Source organism: Equus caballus, chromosome 15 (genome assembly GCF_041296265.1).
Source record: "Equus caballus isolate H_3958 breed thoroughbred chromosome 15, TB-T2T, whole genome shotgun sequence".
NCBI classification, from domain to species: Eukaryota; Metazoa; Chordata; class Mammalia; order Perissodactyla; family Equidae; genus Equus; species Equus caballus.
This window is the reverse complement of record NC_091698.1, coordinates 81616510-81636721: the sequence shown is the minus strand read 5'-3', so window position 1 is coordinate 81636721 and position 20212 is coordinate 81616510. Positions and strand designations below refer to the sequence as shown.

The 20212-nt window shown below is 43.5% G+C and overlaps 1 protein-coding gene across 1 annotated transcript in view; it reads right to left on the bottom strand.

Annotated features, from left to right (window-relative positions):
• The window catches only part of CAPN13 (calpain 13), an 83399-nt gene extending 69157 nt beyond the window's left edge, over positions 1-14242 (bottom strand). The window contains exon 1 of the mRNA XM_014731228.3: positions 14071-14242. The gene's annotated coding sequence lies outside the window, so the exon portion shown is untranslated. The remainder of the gene's footprint in view (positions 1-14070) is intronic.
• Between the last annotated feature and the right edge of the window lie 5970 nt (positions 14243-20212).

The following is a 20212-nucleotide window of genomic DNA, read 5'->3' as shown; positions in this document are numbered from 1 at the left end:
CTCTGATGGAAACTCTCCCATCTTCCCACAAAGGAGTTCCTACAGACTTGTGGGGAGGTTCTAGGGGGAGGAGCCCGAGAATGGGATCCTCTAATTCTGTGCATAAACTTGCACAAGTCTTAGCCTACACCATCTGTACTCTGGATGTGGGGGACAGTTCTAAACCAGCAGAGCAAAGGCTTAAAGAAATGAGCTGAGACTTGAATCACTTCCCAGAGGAGGTGAGCCAGAACGCATAGACTGGACTTAATCGGGTTGATTGCCTGCTTAAAAAAAAAAAAAATTTCCAGAGGATTCTCACAGAACACAAAGTCTATACAACATAACATTCGCTTTGTCCAGGATATAATCCCAAACTACTCAAAATAAAAAGAACTAGGAGAATGTGACCCATTCTCAAGAGAAAACAATCAACAGGTGCCAACTTGGCAATGACCTAGATGTAGAAATTATCAGATATTCCATATCCAGTGAAAATATATTTCAGGAATAAAAGTGAAATAAAGACATTTCATATAAAGGGAAACTAATAGGATTCATCGTCCAAAGACGTGCTTCAGAAGAAATGATAAAGGAAGTTCTTCAATTTGCAGGGCAATCATGACACACAAAATTGAATTTTCAGGAATGGTATATAGTAAATATCTGAGAAAATACATAAGACTATTTTTTCCTCTTAAATTTTTAAAAATACATATATGTGTTTAAAGCAAAAATTATAACATTGTCTGGAGAGGCTTCAATGTGTACAGAATAATTCATATGACAACTGTAACATATGAACATGTATTCATATGATAACTGTAGGGAGTTAAAGGGAGCTACATGGCAGCAAGTTTTCTGTATCATACATGAAGTGGTGCAATAGAATGTGAAATGTTAGATAAGTGTATTATAATCCCTAGACAACCACTAACAAAATAATAAAAAGAGATATAGCCAAAAAGTCAATAGCTAAGTCAAAATGGAATACTAAGACATATTAATAATCAAAAGAAGTCAATAAAGGGGAAATAGTGGATAAACAAACAAAGAAATAGACCTAAATTCAGCTATATCAATAATTAAATGTTAATTTAACTCCAGTTAGAAGGTAGCAACTGAGAAAGTAGATAAAAAAGCAAGACTCAACTATATACTGCCTATAAGAAACACTCTTTAAACACAAAGGTATAAAAAAGCTGAAAATAAATGGATGAAAAGAGATATAGCATATGAACATAAGAAAGCTGGGATGAATATTAATAGATTGATCAAATAGACTTCATAATAAAGAGTATTACCAGGGATAAAGTGGGGTATTTAAGATTGGTAAAAATTCATTAGGAAGAAATAAAAATCATAAATGCATAGGCACCTAATAACAGAATCTAAAAATGCACGAAGCAAAACTTAACAGAATTAAACGGAGAAAGAAACAATTCCACAATCATAGTAGGAGGTTTTAGCACCCGTATTTCAGTAATTATAGACCAACCAGACAAAAAAAAAAAATCAGTGAAAACATAGATCTGAATAACACTATCACCTTGATATAATTGACAAATATACTGCATTCCATCTAACTGCAGAATGTACATTCTTTTCAAGTGTATGAGATACATTCACCAAAATAGATAAATGCTGAGTCATAAAACAATATATTTCCATGGATTGAATCACACACAGTATTCTCTAACAACAACAGAATTATATTTAGAATCAATAACAATAAGATGTTTAGGAAAACCCCAAATATCTGGAATTTAAAACTTATAGATAATTCATGAGTCAAAGATGACATCATAAGGGAAATAAGAAAACCCAAAATATGTAGAAGGAAGTAAATAATCTAGACAAGAGCAGAAATTAATAAAGAAGAAAACAGTAAAGGAAATTAACAAAGCAAAAACTGCTTCTTTCAAAGGATCAACAAAATTGACAACCTTGGAGTCTAGTCAAGGACAAAAGAGTGAGAACGCAAATCACCAATACCATCATCGATAAAGGAATCATCATCACACATCCTATAGACATTAGAGGGCTAATAAGAGACTACTACGAGCAAACCAAGACCCAAAACTTCGATGTTATATGAAATGGATAAATTTATTGAAAAATACACCTTACCAAAGTTGACACAAGAAGAAACAGAAAATCGGAGTAACCCTATATCTAATAAATAAATTGAATTTACTGTAAAAACCTTTCCCAGAAAGAAACCCACAGACCCAGATAGTTTCACTGGTGAATTCTACTATACCTTCAAGGACAAACTAATTCTAATCTTACACAAACTTCTTTAGAAAATAGAGGAAAAGGGAAACACTGCTGAACTTATTTTATCAGGTCAGCATAACACTAACAACAAAGCCTCATAAAGAAATCCGTCCCCTGGAAAATAAAACTTCAGATCAGTATCCCTCATGAGCAGAGATCCTTAACAAAATTTTACAAATCAACTCCAACAACATAAAAAAGAAAAGAAAAAGGATAACACATCAAGATCAAGTTGGGTTTATTTCAGGAATGTAGGGTTGGTTTAAAACTGAAAAATCAAATAGTGTAGTTAACCATATTAAAAGGCTAAAAATAAAACCAATAGGGGCCAGTTCATGTGCTCCACTTCAGCTGCTTTGGGTTTACCAATTCGGATCCCGGGCATGGACCTATGCACGACTTATCAAGCAATACTGTGACAGGCGTCCCACATATAAAGTAGAGGAAGATGGGCACAGATGTTAGCTCAGGGCTGATCTTCCTCAGCAAAAAGAGGAGGATTGGCAATGGATGTTAGCTCAGGGCTAATCTTCATCAAAAACAAACAAAAAAAGGAAACCAATAATTGAGTTAAAATTATTTGATAAAATTCAACATATATTTATGATAAAAATTCTCAGGGAACCAGAAAAAGTAGGTAATCTCCCCAAACTGATGAAAGGTATCTATGAAAAATCTACAGCTAACATTGTACTTAACAATGGAAGAGTGTATTTTTTCCCTTTATGATCAAAATTAAAGCAAGGATGCCCACTGTCAATACTTTTATTTAACATTGTACTGGAGGTCTTAGCCAGTTCAGTAAGAAAATAAAAGACCAAAAGATCATAAAGAATAAGAAAAATGGTCCTTATCTGATATTTTAATTATAGAAAATGCTAGGAAATCTACAAAAGAACTCCTAGAACTAATAATTGAGTTTAGCAAGATCACAAGATTAGTATAAATAATAAATTGTATTATTATATATTAGCAGCAAAAAAAATAGGAAAATTATAGCACCAAAAAAAAAAAAGAATACTTGGGAAAAAAATCTTGTTAAAGACATCCAAGATCTCTACATCAAAAACTAGAAAACACTGATGAAAGAAATTAAAGAAGACCCAAATAAATAGACAGATATATCAGGTTCATTGATTAGAAAGTTCAGTATTGCCAAGATGGCAATTCTCCCCAAATTTATATATAGAGTCAATACAATCCCAACCAAAATTCTAGCATGCTTTTTTTTTTTTAGAAATTGATAAGCTGATTCTAAAATTTACATCTAAATGCAAAGGATCTAGAATAACCAAAGAATTTTTTTAAAAAGATAAAGTTGGATGACTTAACCTGACTTCAATACTTCTTGTAAAGTTATAGTATTAGCAAAAAAGATAGACAAATAGATCAATGGAGAAGAGTAGAGAACCCAGAAATAGATCAAAACATATATGGTCAATTTTTGACAAAGGTTCCAAGGCAATTCAATGGGGATAGAAGCGTCTTTCAAAAAATGATGCTGGATCAACAGGATATCCATATGGAAACAAACAAACAAACATGAACCTTACTTCATACCATACTTAAAAATCAAGTTAAAAAGATCACAAACCTAAAGGTAAAACTTAAAATTATAACACTTACAGAAGAAAACATTGGAGGAAATATTTGTAAACTTGGGGTAAGTAAATGTGTCTTTGATAGAACACAAAAAATAGGAGCCTTACAAGAAAAAACAAAAGGATAAATTAAACATTAAAAGCTTGAACGACATCATTAAGAAAACAAAAATGCAAACCACAGACCGGGAGAAAATATTAGTAACATACATATCAGGCAAAAGACTTGTATCCAAAGTATATAAAGAACTCTTATAAATCAATAAGAGAAAGATAACGCATTAAAAAATGGTCAAAAGATTTGAATGGCTACTTTACCAAAAAAAAACAAAAGGCAATAACCAACATGAAAAAATTTTCCCCATCTTGTTGTCAGTGAAATGCAAATTAATACCACAATGAGATACCACCACACACCCATTAAAAAGGCTAAAATTAAAAAAAAAACTGAGCAAACTAAGTGCTGGTGAGGAGATGGAAGACCTGGAACTTTCATAGACTATTGACGAACATGTGAAATGGTATGACTACTTAGTGGAATTTCTGGGTTTAGAATATGAATATATTCAGCTTCATTAAATATGCCAAATTATTTTCCTAGGGTGTACCAATTTGTAATCCCATCAGCAATGTGAAAGAGCTCCCATTGCTCTATCTCCTCACTAATGCTTCATATTTGCAGGCTTCTTATTTGTGCCCATCTGGTGGGAGTAAGATGGTAACACTTTGAAGTCTTAATTTATGTTGCCCTGATCACTGACTGGTAAGACTGAGCATCTTTCAGCATGTTTAGTCTTCATTTATATTCCCTCTGGTGTGAAATGAATATTCATATGTCCATTTGTCTATTGCGTCGTCTTTGTCTTATTGATTTGTAGGAATTCTTTACTTACGCTGGATATTCATCTTTTGTTGGTCAAATCTGTTGTTGCAAACATCTTCTCCCAGTTGGTGGCTTATCTTTTTCTTCCTTTACAGTGTCTTTTGAAGAACACAGATATTCTTTACTTTATACAAATACAAATGTGTTATGAATATTTGCTTACAAGTTTATTTTTTATAAATTGAGCCAAATGTTATTAATTCTTATGGGAACTTAATGTAAGAAACTTTGTGAGAGATTCTCTTTTTAAAACTGGAACTTTATTTGCAATTAACACATTCATTTCCCCAAAGCACTGATTTTTAAAATTTTTTATAGCTTCACAATAATATTTTTAAGATGCATGATATTCATAGCAAAATTCAGAAATAAACTTGCAAAGAAACACTTTGAGTACTTAGGAAATAATGCTCGTGTTTCTGGAAGCAAATAGAGCCTTACCAAAACGAATTACCTAACTTTTTCTCTCTCTCTTTTTTTTTTTGTTTTCCAAAAATAGAGTTCCTACGTTGAAGGAACAGGAGACTGCCATGTATATATATATATACATATATATATATATATATATATATATATATATGGTCATATGTGTTGCACTATATATATATATAAATATACACGCTATCTTGATTTTTAAAAGTATTTGGTAAAATCTCCCTTTAGTCGCCTTCTACAAGATGGTGAAACCAGACCAGGCTGCTAGACGAGGTAAGTTGTATCCTACAGTATGCACAGCACAGAGGAATAGTGCAGCATCACACAGTGGAGGATTGTAAATAGAATTCCCTTTGAACCAGAGATTGTGGATGAATGATTCTGTATAATCTTGGAATCATTGCACTGTAACAGTCACAGAACTCTGTTCCTCGTCGTGTCCCGTTTAGCGTGTTTATCTTGGTCCTGGATGAAGATGTTGAAATGAAAATGAAGACACTTTTCAACTCTTTCATCCTTTTTAATGATGGAAAGAAAGAAAGAACAACCAACCAAGCAGATGGCAGAATCGAAATTCTAAGAGACCTCAAAACCAAGATGATGGAATTTAACGAAGGAAACTGCAAATATGTCTTCACATTTAAAAGTTAACTGTGCAAGTAAATAGTGAGTGGGACCTGCCTTGGCTCAATTTCAGTTCGAAAATATTTTGTATGGCTTACTCGAATTCCTGTTTTAAATGAGGCAATGCGGTAAAAGATTTGACGCAATCTGAACTGCTGTGACAGAAGTAAGGCATTGCTCCCGAAGGGACAGCTCTAGGCCCCTGTAAAGCTGCTCTTGACCCCACATGGACATGTAGTCCGCTATGTTCAGTTCTGGGGGCTGCATTTCAGGAGGAACATCAACACTCTCAGTGGTATCCAAAGGAAGGTGTGAGAGTAACGTAGAGAACCTGGCCAGGGAGGAAGCTGTCTGCTTGCAAGCAGGGTTTCCTGGCATGGAGTTACACCCACCTGGAAAAGGTGGTGACATTGCCACAAACATCCCATCAGCTAAACACACAGGAACCTAGAATCACTTCCTGGGAAGCTGGAGATCTAGAAATGCTTACTGGGAGAAAGACTGAAGAACTTACAGCGACCGTCAGACCCAGCCCTGCAGTCCTGGTCCCCAGCCCTCCAGAAAAACCCTGTCCGTGAGAGCAGAGATGTAACCACCACTGGTCCCACAACTGGGCTCCCCCTTGCTACTCTCTGATCCCCAAGGTTATGCTCTCATTTGGAAAACTGGGCTTGGCCTTGTCCCTTAAAAATAAAAAAAACGTCATGGAATGGTGGTCAAGAACATGTGGAAGTTGGTTGCTTGGTGTGAATCCAGACGTTGCTTGGTGACTGAACGGCCTTGAGTAAGGCCCTTAATATCTCGGAGCCTCCTTCCTTACACATAAAATGGGTTGGAGGCGATGATAATAAAACCAGCCTCATAGCACTAGGTGGGTATTAAATGAGAAGATTCTTGTGAATGGCTTGGCATAGGGCATAGTAAAAATCATGTGGTAGGTCTTGTGAACATCACCCTGTCAGGATCTCCCCAGGTGCCACTGCCCTGGCCCTGAACTTGAGCCCAGGGGCCAGGGCCCTGTAACAGGTGGTGGGCACCCTAGGCATTGGCCAGTCACCTCCCAGACTTCCAAGAGCAGGTCTCTCTAGACCCCAGAGCTGTGTCCAATATCGTAGCCACTAGCCACATGTGGCTATTGAGCACTTGAAATGTGCCAAGTGTGACTAAGGAAGTGAATTTTAAATTTTATTTAATTTTAATTAATTTACATTTAAATTTAAATATCTACATGACTACCACAAATATCCAATGGCTGCCTTCTTGGACAGCACCAAAGAAAAGAGCCGCTGATGGCATGGACGACCAAACCCAGGAGGGCAGGCGTTCTCTTCAACGGAGATAGTCAAGCTGAGGTTGGATGATTATAAAAGGGGGATGCAGAAGAATTCTTGAATTGGGCAGATCCTTTCAACTTTGACCTGCTGGGGTTCTCACCACTCGATTGCTTTTCTTCTACATTGTATTTTTTCTTCACTAAACCACCCAATCCCTTTCTGCCGGTGATATCATACAACCCAACCAGGGATGGCTTCTCCCCTTGGGCCTCACAGCGACGGGTGCAGGGCTTGCCCTGGTGTCCAGGCCTCCAAGATGAGCTTAGCAACAGAGGATGATTCTGTTTGCATTTGTTTTCAATCAGCTAAGAAACAGGAAGCACCATTCAATTGTTCCCTGCCCAGGAATGATGCGCACAGCTCTCTCCTGGCTGGTGTTTTTCAGAACAATGGAAATAAATCTGATGTAATGTAGCAGAACACGACAAGGGACGGTTTTCCCTTTAACAAATACTCATTTGAAATGGTGCCCAAACCCTGTACGAGGAGCGATCCATTTCCCACAACAGTGTTCCAGCAAAACCCATTACTAATTCCACAACTCAAATTAAAACTAACAGAGCTTGAAGGCTGGGGCTGAGGCACTCTCTGCTGACAAGGAGCAGGGAAAGGTGGGGGAAGGGGCCCTCGCACTCGCATGTGTATGTGTTTAATTACACTGTTTAACACATCAAGAATAATTTAGCCACCCAAGTGGAGAAAATAAGGCACTTAACTGCTCTCGGGTGGAAAAAAGCCCCATGCAAACCTGCTTTCAGCTATATGCCACATCAGCACACCTCAGGGCTTTGAAGAGAGGAGGGAAAAGAGAAGGAGAAGGGTGGGGAGAGAGAAAGGAGAGACAGCGCAAGGGAGAGACAGGGTGGGATGGAGACAGAGAATGAGAGAATAGAGAGAGAGGGGGGAGGAAGGAGAGAGAGACAGAGCAAGAGCAGGGGAAGGAGAGAGAGAGAGAGGGAAGGAGAGCGAGGGAGAGATGCAGGCAAGCACAGAGAGGAGAAAGGAGGGAGAGAGAAAAAAAGAGAGAAGGGATAGGGAGGGAGGGAGAAAGAAAGAAAAACGGTATTTTGTGCACATACAAATCTACTGTGAGTCAGGAGAACTGTCTCCCCTGACTCATAGAAACAGTCAGTGACTATTTCTCAAGGAGGGCTTGTATGAGGTGGTGGAAGGGTGAGAATGAAGATAAATTTTGGATTTCTATTTTTATTTTTTTTGCTGAGGAAGATTATCACTGAGCTAACATCTGTGCCAATCTTCCTGTATTTTGTATGTGGGTTGCCACCACAGCATGGCTGATGAGTGGAGTAGGTGTGAGCCTGGGATCTGAACCTGTGAATCTAGGTCACCAAAGCAGAGTGCAGGGAACTTAACCACTATACCATGGGGCCAACCCCAAATTTTAGATTTTTTTTTTCCAGGAAGATTAGCCCTGAGCTAACACCCACCACCAATCTTCCTCTTTTTGCTGAGGAAGACTGGCCCTGAGCTAACATCCATGCCCATCTTTCTCTACTTTATATGTGGGATGCCTACCACAGCATGGCTTGACAAGCAGTACATATGTCCATATGCTGGATACAAACTGGTGAACCCTGGGCCACCAAAGTGGAGTACGTGAACTTAACCACAACGCCACCAGGCTGGGCCCCAAATTTTGGATTTTTAAATGAAACTTAACCCCTGGGCCAGTGCTTTCCCTGAGCTACTCCCCCACTTCAGGGTCATTCCAGCGTGTTTCCATGTCTTTGTGGCCTGAAAACCATGAGTGGGGTTTGGGATCCCTAGAAAGGCAGGCCTTGGAGGAAGCCTATGCAGGGCTTACTTTGCAGAAGGGGAAACTGAGGCTTAAGATCAAATAGGAGAAATTGGACAGTGCTTGGAGTAGACTCCTCTCCAGTGCCCAGCTTCAAGGCTGAAGATCCGACCTGCAAGGAAAGCATCTCACTGCCCCTGGAAGGGGGCACCTTACTGTTTGTTTAATTAGGGCTGAGAGGGGTCGGAGAAAATCTCATATCCATCAAGGACCATGGGAGAGGGAGAAACGAAAGAAGCCTCTCGCCATGGCTTCAGATTTAGAAAGCTACAAAGCTCCCCAGATCTGGAACAGGTGCCAGAGAGGGAAGTGCTGAGAATAGAACTATCTGTTGCCTGCCAGTGACTCTGGGTTCAGGATCGAGGCTGACTGCCAAGGAGATGAACAGCCTGGCAGGAGAGAGGCAGGAGGCAGAAGCTACTTTCCGTGGCCCATAGACAGGACAACCCCATCCTCCTCTCTCCCCAGTCACCTTGCCATGTGGACCCAGCCTTTTCGGGAACTCACAGCCTAAGGGAGCTCAGAGGCCTCAGCTGATGGGTCAGTCCTTCTCAGGAGGCCCTGCAGGGTAACAGACAGAACAAGTGCCCGATGGACAGGAGTCTGTGCAGCTCCACTAAGACTGTGAGCTGTGGGCAAGCCGGTCCACTCCTCTTGCCTCAGTTTCCCCATTTGGAACCCCAAGAAGGTTGGACTTACTCTTTCAAGTGATTTCCAACTGTACCATTCTGTGTTTCTGGAACTGAGAATGCAGGTTCTTAGGTACCCTAAATGACACTGTTGGGCAGACAATGAAACAGGGACCCACCGAATATATCATTCGTTTCAGTTAAGTTTAGGTTTGTCATATGCAAACAGAAAAAAGAAACATGTCTTTGCATGAAAGGATCCTCCTTCCCATTCCAAAAATTCTTTGATATATATCATTCAATTATGAAAGAGGGCTAGAAAGTTCCTGAGTCGACTGTCAGTGTATTCTGAGGACAAGGTGGGACATTCTTTCTGGATTCTGTAACTGTACATGTCCCGGAAATGCTGTGTAATATTTGATATGATCTCGGATTTCTGGGCATGGATTTCTTTTTTCATCCTTGAAGAGAGAATGTACTTCCTACTTAGCTAGCTCAAGGCCCCTCTTAGGCAAATTAGGAGGATTTAGGAAGTTGGGCTGTCAAGTGCCAAATTACAATCTGGGTCTAAGAGCTCCCATTTCAGACCCACGCTCCTCAGCAGGCCCAGGCTCCAGACTGCTCACTGCCCAGAGGCCTGAACCAGAGGGGCTCAGCCAAACCCTGAGCGTATTTTGTATTGGGTTTAGAGCCTTGTGTTCTTTGGAAGTGGATACCACATTTAGATAATTGATTCATTGTTAAAGGATTTCCACTTGGCCTATCTTAGGCTTTCAATGAAGTGAGACAAAGAGAAAGTGAATGAGACAATGACAGAGTGACAGAGAGACTCAGACAGAGTGAAGCAGAGAGACAGAGACAGCTGGTTAGTGGAGATGGAGATCTGGAGGAAGTCAGTGGGAGGAATGAGAGGCCCAAGATGGAGGGGAGGGAAAAATCCACTAAAGAAAGCATCCTCACACCGTTCCAGCATCCCACAATGCAGAACTAGTGTCCAAATGTCACCGTGCTTTCCTCTCCCTCAGATGTGAGCACTCACGGTCCACCTGGAACACAGACGTGCAGTGGCTGCCACTCCCTGATGAGGTCCCTCCTTCTAAGCCAGATCATATGGTGAGATCCAGGGCTCTGCCTCTGGCCACACACAGTGGAGAGAAAAGGAGAGGGAAGGCAGCATTTGGACCTCTAGCCCTGTTACCTTGGGTGTCCCAGTCTGCGCACAGCTATTTCCAGGCATCTCAGGCCTGTGGCAGCCACAGAGGTGAGTGGGCAGAGCCCTGGACTTGGAACCTCCCCACCCTGGTGTGGAGGTGACAGGGGTGGGGAGAGAGGTCCAGTAGCACCACCAGCCAAGCACTCTGGCTCAAGAAGACTCCTTCTCCCACTAGCTCGGGTCCCCATGACAGTGGTACAGAAAGCCCAGGCCAAGCTACTCGCTCTGAGACTTTTCTGAAAGTAATCTTAATCCAGGGGGATGGGGTCCCGCTTGTAGGGTGGGCCAGCAGAGGGGAAAAGTCTTTTGAAAACAAGAGCTTTCTATATTAAATGTCAAAAAGCATCATGAAAGAGAACGAACTTAGAACACAAGTGTGTGTGTGTGTGTGTGTGTGTGTGTGTAAATGTGTGTTTGAGTGGGTGGGTGATGCAGAGAAAAGCAGCCGAGGGGGGCTTTAAGTCTCTGAGGGCTCCCGCTATCCTTCCTTCATTGTTTCCCATCCCCACTTCTAAAAAATCCAAGAAGACCAGAGCATTTGAAGGTGGAGGCTGGGGTAAGAAGGAGAGACAGTCGAGAGAGGAACAGAAATGGCCTAGAACCTGCTTGTGAGGGGGCATGAGGCAAGCGGTGGGAGGGACAGGCCAGTGGGGAGAACGACCGTGCCTGCAGAGCCTTAGCCTGAGATGTGGTGGAGACCTCTAGCTCCCACCTGCTGCCTGGGCCACATGCCAGGACAGGTGAGGCCGGCAGGGGCCATGGGGGAGTCCTGTGCCTCTCTTGAGACAGTGACCCGGTTGAAGGGAGAAGACAGGGTTCGCGAACAGTGTCAGAGGAAGACACGGGCGCTGGATCAGGACAGCCTCTGAGTTGATGGAATGTGCCTGAGGTGGCCCGCAGGCCAGAGAAGTAGGCACCAGCCCATCTTGAATGCCTCTGCCCTGAACTTCTCCCCCAGGCAACGTCATCTGACAGTTTCTTTAGTTCCTGAAAGGAAGCTGGAGATTTTGGAGAGGGAGCTAAATGCTGTCGCTCAGCTGGTTGGCAGCCACTTCTGGTTAAGGATTAGACTGGGGAGAGGACAGAATGTTGGGCTAAGAGAACCAGGGAAAGGACCTCTCCTACCTCAGCTGCTTGAAAACCAGTTGGATCCAGATGGTGGTCACTGGCTGCATCTCCTGAAGGAAGGAGTGTGGTCAGTTCTGATGGACACAAGCACCTCAGGGTCTCTGGTGCACAGGCTGCGGTGGGGTCTGGCTCAGGTCTCTGAGCTGCATGGGAGGTCCTGGTCATGCCTGATCCACAGGCCTGAGAGATGGGCCTGGCTGGGCTGACCCTGCAGGTGATCAGAGGCAGAGTACTGCCTGAGGGACCATCCTTTCAGAGAGAAATCAGAGGTTCTGGCCACTCTCAGTTTTAAAGGTCCCTTGTGGCTGATTTGGCAGAATAAGAGTGTTAACCCGGGAGCCCTGGCTGTCTTCCAGACCAGGGACTCAGAGGTAGCCCATTGCTGGGGCTTTACATTAGGACACGATATGTCTCAACTTTCGTACAATTCTACCAGAGGCAGCGGCCATGGGGCAAGCCTTCACTTCCACAACCCTATGCCATCTCTTAAAAATTTATATGTGTTTATTAGCTAACCAGATCATCTCTGAGGTTATGCAGGAGCTGGAAGAGAAGACCGTCAGCTGACTTTCAACATGAGCATCATAGATTACAAAGGGCTGGAAGACCTCTTAGGGATCACCTTGTTCAAATATCTTAATTATTAAGATGAGGAAACATTTGGCTGAGCTTTCCTGGTTGTCTATTGAAAGAACCGGCTTTGCAGATGGGGAAGCACGCCTGGCTTCACATTATATTATAGAATTTTTTTTTTAATACTATTAACTTAAACTGTAAACTTTATTGAAATTTCATCAGTTTTTCTGCTTATGTCCTTCTTTTTTTTTTTGGAGGAAGATTAGCCCTGAGCTAACTACTGCTAATCCTCCTCTTTTTGCTGAGGAAGACTGGCCCTGAGCTAACATGCATGCCCATCTACCTCTACTTTATACGTGGGACACCTACCACAGCATGGCTTTTGGTAAGCGGTGCCACGTCTGCGCCTGGGATCCGGACTGGGGTACCCCGGGCCGCCAAGAAGCGGAACATGCACACTTAACTGCTGCACCACCAGGCCGGCACCCTATATTGCAGAATTTTTTATTTAAAAAGGTTATACAAAGCAAAAAGTAGTGCATGGTAGAAAAGAGTCCCCTGAGAATTCAGGGACCAAGACAGAAAGAGAGATGGAACCCAGGCTCGCCAGAGTCCAGAGCACTGGCCCCAACGAGTATTCAGTATGAGAAGTGCTGGCACAGTTAGTTGCATTAGTTTCTTTGTCTTGGCCTTCTCGGACCCTTTATATGCAAATCTGAATCATGACTCTCTAAGGAGGGTAGGGAGGAGGAAACATTTACCCAAGTGTTTGATCATAGACATTTTACATCAAGGAGCTCCCACCCCTCCCAGCACTAGTGTTCTATGCACCGTGCTTTAGGAAACACTTGTTCAAGAGACAGAGTCCCAAGGGTGGTAGAAAATCAGCCTTCTTCTCTCGATTCTGCTCTAGTCTTTTGCATGGCTTCGGGCTTTCTTACCATCTGTCAATGGCATACTCTGCCGTAAAAGGTTTGAGAGAGGAAGGATGCACTCAGTCTGACCTTTTATAAACATTGAGGAGAGAGGGGCTGGAGCCGTCTCCCTGAGGACCTCATCATGGTTGTCTTTTGGGAGAAAGAGGTGACTCCTTAAGATCAGGGAACATTAGTGCCTTGCATAGTGTCCAGCAAATATTAATAACGATAATTTGATTTGTATCAGACAAATCTTATGTACTGTCTCAGGTTCTCTTGGTGTTGCCTGTCTCTGTAACTCTTAGCCCTTTGTGGCCACAGACAAAGAAGTAGCTTTTTTGACTACTTCTGGACTCAGATGAGGTGCCTAGCCTCAAGGAATAGGAACTGGATTTCCCAGTGCTGCCAAAGGGGCCAGACGGTTCTGGAGAGTTAACCTCCCATGGAACAAACTTTACCCTCGCCTTTCTTAAAGTCTACCCTCAGACAACTCATATCAGAAATACCCAGTTTTCAGAGCTACTGAATACATATCTCTGGGAGTGGAGACTCAGAATCTACACAATGATGACACTCTGGGGAAATTCCTATGCTGGCTAAAGTTTGGGGCACTATCTTGGCCCCAAGTCCTGGGAGGTCACCACTCACACCCTACCTGTTTCCTAGTCAGGTACATGGAATGGCGCGTTCCCCGAGTTAGGACTGGGCAGGTCCCACAGGCTCGGCAGCAGCAGCTTCGTGGGATGGAGCCTGGTGGAGGAGGGTGGCAGTCTCTTTGGAGAAGCGGCAGGCTGGCGTGCTGGCAGCGCTGGCATCTGCTTGCTTTCTCTCCTTAGGCTCTTCCTTATACGGGCACCCCAGGTATTGCCCCGCCTTAGTTAAACAATAACTCCAGCATGTGCCTTGGTGCCTCCTGGAGAGAGAATACTGGATTTAACTGCAAGATCTTCCCATTACCCCCCGCCCCCCAAGCCTATCTCCACCTGATCCCACTTCACTTCCTGGAGTCCGAGTTGCCTATTTCTTGGCTGCCTGGGTTGTGGCTTTTTTTCATTGTTTCCAGGTACTTCAGTTTCTTTAGTCTACTTCGGGGAATTGGTGTTTCTACAAAACCCCTCTCAGAGCGCAGAGGAAGTGCTGAGAAAAGCAACCTTCCTCCAACCTCGTTCTCAAGCCGGGCAGTGCAATTGCCATGTGTTGCACACCAAGAGCGGCCACTCAAAGTAAATCACATCACATGGTCTTTCTGCTGGAGAGAGCATCTTCTTTCCACAAATATATTGCAGAACATATTAATCCCTGGGCATGATGAGACCTGGGGAGAGTCTCCGCATCATCCTTGCTTAATGGATCGGGGAGAAAGAGATGAGGCCTGTAAAGCAGATGCTTCCTGACTCCAGAACCCTGATGGTGTGGCTCACCCTATGTTATGAGAGAATGATAAAGTAGGTAAAGCAAGAAAAAATGTGGAAATCACAAGGAAGTCGTGTGACTGGATCCATCCCCAAATTGTAATGGTTGGCAAAAGATGGGGTTTGGAACATGGAAGGAAGAAATAAGAGCCCTTGCTAAGTGTGGCTCAGACCACACTCCTGGGAGGTAGGATGGTGGTGAGGATGGATCGCTCAGTGACTGGAAGTGGGTTTTAATCCCAGCCGTACAGTTTTTGGCTCTCTGACTTGGACAAATCTCTTCCCTTCTGGGTCTTAAATGACTAATCTGTAAAGTAAGGATTGTGACGCTTGCTTCATCTCCCTCATATGTATTTACTGGAATGCCTGAACCCTAAGGAACATGATCTGAGAGAATAAATACAGTAAACAATAAGCATACTATTGTATAAATGTAATTTATTAAAAATATACGTATATTTGTGGTGTGTGCCCAAAATGATTTTACTGATAGGATACACAATCAAAAATGTTTGAAAGCCATAGTTTCAGAAAATAATGGTGTGAAAATACTTTAGAAAGCCCTACCCACGTAAGTCTATCTTGAGATAGTGCCTAAAGAAAAATAATTGGGAGTTTTCCTATTTACTGATGCTGATTTTGACTCCTCCCATTTCATAAAATACTTTTTTCCCTCAGAGCAGGAGTGTTGCCCCAGAGCAGATTTGGGGAGTGTTGAGTTAAGAAGGGAAGTTGCTCCCCGGAATGTGTTCCTAGTGCCAAGAGACAAGAGGCTTTGGGTGACAGTTGTGCCGTAAGATCGGCTTACGTGAGGGACCCTGGGACGAAGAGCTGTTCACAAACCCAACGGGCTATTTTCTTTCTGGGCTTCATTGGCTCTTTGATGTTCTCCCTCCTCATTCATATGTGCTCTTTAGATGCCAACTCTTGCTGCTTTGTGTTTTCCAGAGAATTCTAGCCTGAGACTATAAACTGAGTAACCTCTAGCCATAATTTTCTGGCTGGACTTCCTCCAGGTCTGAAGGGAGTGAGGTGTGCCCCTCAAATCCTTCCCACGCTGGGCAGTTCGCATCTGCTCTGAAATGCAGCCTGTTGGTCCCCACATGGGATCCAGTCTCTGTTTCACTGAGGCTTGATTGCCTTCATGCCTACAATAGCCACTCTGTCACAAGGCCACCAAGGCCTCCACTATCACTGTCACGTGCATAGACCCTGCTGTGGTCACTCAAGCCTGGGCCACCAGGGCTGTGCCTCAAGTGCCCACTGGATGTAGAAAATGCAGTCATCACCACAGTGCTGCGTCACCCCGCCCTTCTTGTGCCAGTGTCATGGCCATCCCCTGAGGCTGCCACCTGCACCCAGAGGTTGACACTTCATTCTCTCAGGGTCCTACAGAAACGACAGAGAAATCACTCTTTTGCAACCTCCTCTGAACCAGAAGAAAATCGGAGACAGACTGGGCTCAGGGTCCCCGCCCTCCCTTATGAACCTAGGCTACAGTCCTTGAACCAGTCTTGGCCACAGTGAGTCTAGCTTCCCTTGGGATGATTTCTTTCTCAGGAGACTCTACTCACTCACTTAATATATTCCTGAGTGCTCCTCCCGTGCCAACCTCTAGCAATGCCTCAAAACACCAGATCCTGGAGACACAACTCTTCCTCGCTCCCTCCCTCCCTTCTTTTTCTCACTTTCTTCCTTCTACTCCTCTATCCTTTCTCTCTGCCTGCTTCCCTCTCTCTCCCTTCCATCATTCCTTTACAAATTGTTTCACGGTGGCCACCTATTCCAGGCACTGTGCTGGGCCTGGGAGACTCAGCCACAGACCCAGTAGACACAGCAAGCCCTGGTTGCTTAGAGGTTTGTGAGAAAGACACACACGAAGCCAACGACCAAAAAAACAGCTGGATCATTTCACTTGTAGTCAGTGCTGGGGAGGTGATTTACAGGTCTATGAGAGCCTAAAACAGGGAAACTTCAGCTGGACTGAGGAGTCATGGGAGGCACCAATGAGGAGTGACAGATAGGGGGAGCCCAGAAAGAGAAGAGGGTAGTGGAGGTGGGCCAGGCAGAGGTGAGAGTGCTGAGAAAGCACAAATCCCAAGTGGACGGCTTGACGAATTTTCAACAAGTGAAACCCAAGTTCCCAGCACCCCAAGTAAGACACAGAACATTATAGGTACCCCAAAGCTCCCTTTCAACCCCTTCCCCTCAAGGTGCCCCCCAAGGCAAACTATCCCCCATCCTGTTCATTTTGATAAGCTCCATCTTCTTCTTCCTTTATAAGAAAGCAAATCCAGTGTTGATTTAGGGGATTAAACCAAATGTCCCTGCAAAATATGACAAAGGGGACTATTGTGGTGGGGCAAACCAGTATTCAGAGTGTTTGCCATGTAATAAATGGATCATCTAACAGATTTTATGTATTTTTACATTCTCCAGTGGGTAGAAAAGCAAAGTCAACAAAGTTCTGTGATTTTCATGACTGCCAAAAAGTAAGAAGAGACTGGAAGCTTGCCCAGCTTGAGTTTTCTGTGATGTGGATTGTGTTCTGGATGGATTATGAACCACCTGAGTCATGTCCTTAGACTTACAGCAAGAGGTGACGAATCAACACTACCTTCAAGAGAAGCCACGTAAACACTCAAGTTTCCAAATCAAAGTGTCCTGGCCCTACCACTTCCTTATTGTGGAATTTTGGACCAGCTACTTAACTCTAAGCCTGTTTCCTCAACTTCAAAATGGTGATAATAATAGAATCTGACTCATCAGGTGTCAAGAGAATGAAAAAAGCAAAGGCAGGTTAGTTTCTTGATACTAAGTCTGGTAGATAGTAACTATTTAATAAATGGTGGCTATTATTTAGTACAACCAGACATAGTGCCTGGCCAGTGGAAGTTTAGGAGAACCAGGTCAGGAGAGAGGCTGGGACTTCTAAGGTGGAAGCTGTGGACTCTTATGGGAAGGATAAAGGTGATAACCCAGGGGAGGGAAGTAGAGCCTGACACTGACCAAGAGAAAGCCTGGAGGAGGAAAAGGAACTCATTTTCATTTGTTTCTTAAAGTTCTGTTTCAATAAGTAAGTTTACATACTGTAAAAATTGCCTGAAGAAACCACCAGAGACTGGCTTGATATATTTGTTGCTGGTGTTGCCACATGTGCTGAACTGAGAAAGACAGAAGCATTTGGCCAAGGAGAAATGAGCTCTGCTACTAATGCGGAAAACTTAGTAATGGGTGGGTGGAAGGAAATGAACCCCTTCCCTGCCTTCTGACGTGGTGGCTGTGGTGGGAGGGGACTAGAGAAACTCAAGTCTGGCATGCGCCAAGGGAGCAGGAAGGCAACCCTCCAAGAGATGTGTCTGTGTCAGGGCAAGGTTACCAGGTACTTGCTCTGCCCCATTCCATGTTCCAGCATCCCTCAGGGTAAGCTTCTTTGGTGGACACCCAGGTCCATGAAAGCACAGTCAAGGGTGATCACTGTCATTGCAGCCTAGACCCATGGACTAGGACCATAGTTTATCCTGGGACTACTAATGGATGACAAAACAGGATATGGGACTGCATTGCTATTTCCTTCTTTGGTGTATCTCCGATAAACAAGTTCTTAGGAATTTGAGGCAAGAAAACTTAGGTCAGCCAATGCAAGTGTGTGGGTTGGGGAGGGTTGGTGTAAGCCGTACTCTCTGCTTTCATTCTTCAGCTGACCCGCAGTTCTTGTGGGAAACTCTTCCTTCTTCCTGAAAGGTGACAAATAGGGTGGGGTAGGGAGAAGTACAGATAAGAAATGCTCAAAGTTGGTGCAGAATGGCTTGAAGACAGAGCAAGGGTGTTTGGTAAACGGGTGGGGAAATGTTTCACTTGCTCAGAAAACTCAGTGACCAACCTTGGGGGTGAGCAGACCTCAGGGAGGAAAAGGCAGTGTGCCCAGGACAAAGGCTTGGCACGCAGGTTCTTGCAGGGACTGGGAATCCTCTGGACCTGGTGGCAGCACCAACCCAAGTTCACACGGGGCTCTGGTGAGATGGTTTAGTTGTGAATCAGACACCTGAAAAGAGGCTCTCAGTCCCAATGGGAGAGACCTCCAGGGACCCCCTAAGAAAATGATCTTGGAGAGCCTGGTTAAGCCAGTGCTGCTTCTCCCTGTGGATTTCTGGGCTTCTCCATCTGTCCCCCAATGTAATAAAAAAGAAAACTAATTAAAAAGGATGCCTTTGTTTATTTGAGGGGACAGAAAGAAAGGAATGTCCTGAAAAGACTGTCTCCATCTAAGCCAGTCTTTGGGGTGACAAAAGTAACTACAACAGAGCAGATAAATGATTCCCCAGAAGAAAAGAAAAGAGTAGGTGGTGGCCTTAGAGAAGGAAGAAAGGGGAAGCCTTGGGGCCTGGACTAGCAGAGGATCCGTGTGGGGCTCTTTACCGGGTTGCTAACTGCCACTGACACACTATCTACAAAGAATAATCAAAATAATTTCATTAATATGGATGCTGGCACCATTACAAAGTTACTGAGGAAGTTAAAACCGCCAAGTACTGCTGTGTATGAGGAATACACCAAGATGCCTCATAAAGACCAGACTTCAGTCAAGCTCAGAGATGCCAGTTATGATTACAAAAACCAAGATGGGTGGTCAAAGAAATGGTGTGCTTCCTTGGATAAGAAGATTCTACTGGGGAGGTGCATGCAAGTCTATTAATATCTATTTTTATCCATTTTATAAGCATACTTTCATCTTGAGAGAACAATCATTAGACAATGGACTGAGCGTGAAGATAAGTACAGTGTTCTCAGTTGCAAATTCTGTGTCTGAACAATCAAGCTTTATTCATTTCCTGTTTGCTCATCACGTTAACCTTTTATTATGTAAAACTATCAATTCAGTTGCACACTGCAAAAAATAATATTTGGGACAATTCACAAGCAGTATTTACCATTGCTGCTAAAAGGAAAAATGAACTAGAAAGAATTTGCTGGAGAGGATTCTCATGCTCTGCTCAGCTCCTCACTGGCAAGCTGATCCGGTCATCTAGAAACTTGAAGAGACTCCTACTCTAGTGTGCATCAGAAAACTAGGAGCAGGCGAGGGCTCCTTTGATGCACAGGGAGCAAAGCTTTCATTCAGCGAACTGTGCATAAGAGAAAGCTCCCTGGAAATGAGCTCTCAGTAGCAGTTCTCAAACTTAGGTGCAGCAGATTAATTGAGTGGGGGTGAGGGGTTGTAAAAATTGTGGATTCCCGGGCTTCATCCCAGAGATTCGGATGTACTAGGTTTGGGGTGGGGCTCGAGAATCCACAGGTTAGCAAGCATCCCAGGAGATAGTGCTTTGAGAATGAATTCCTGTTTACCACCCTGGTTTGCAGCTGGTCCACTACTTAGAAAGGCAG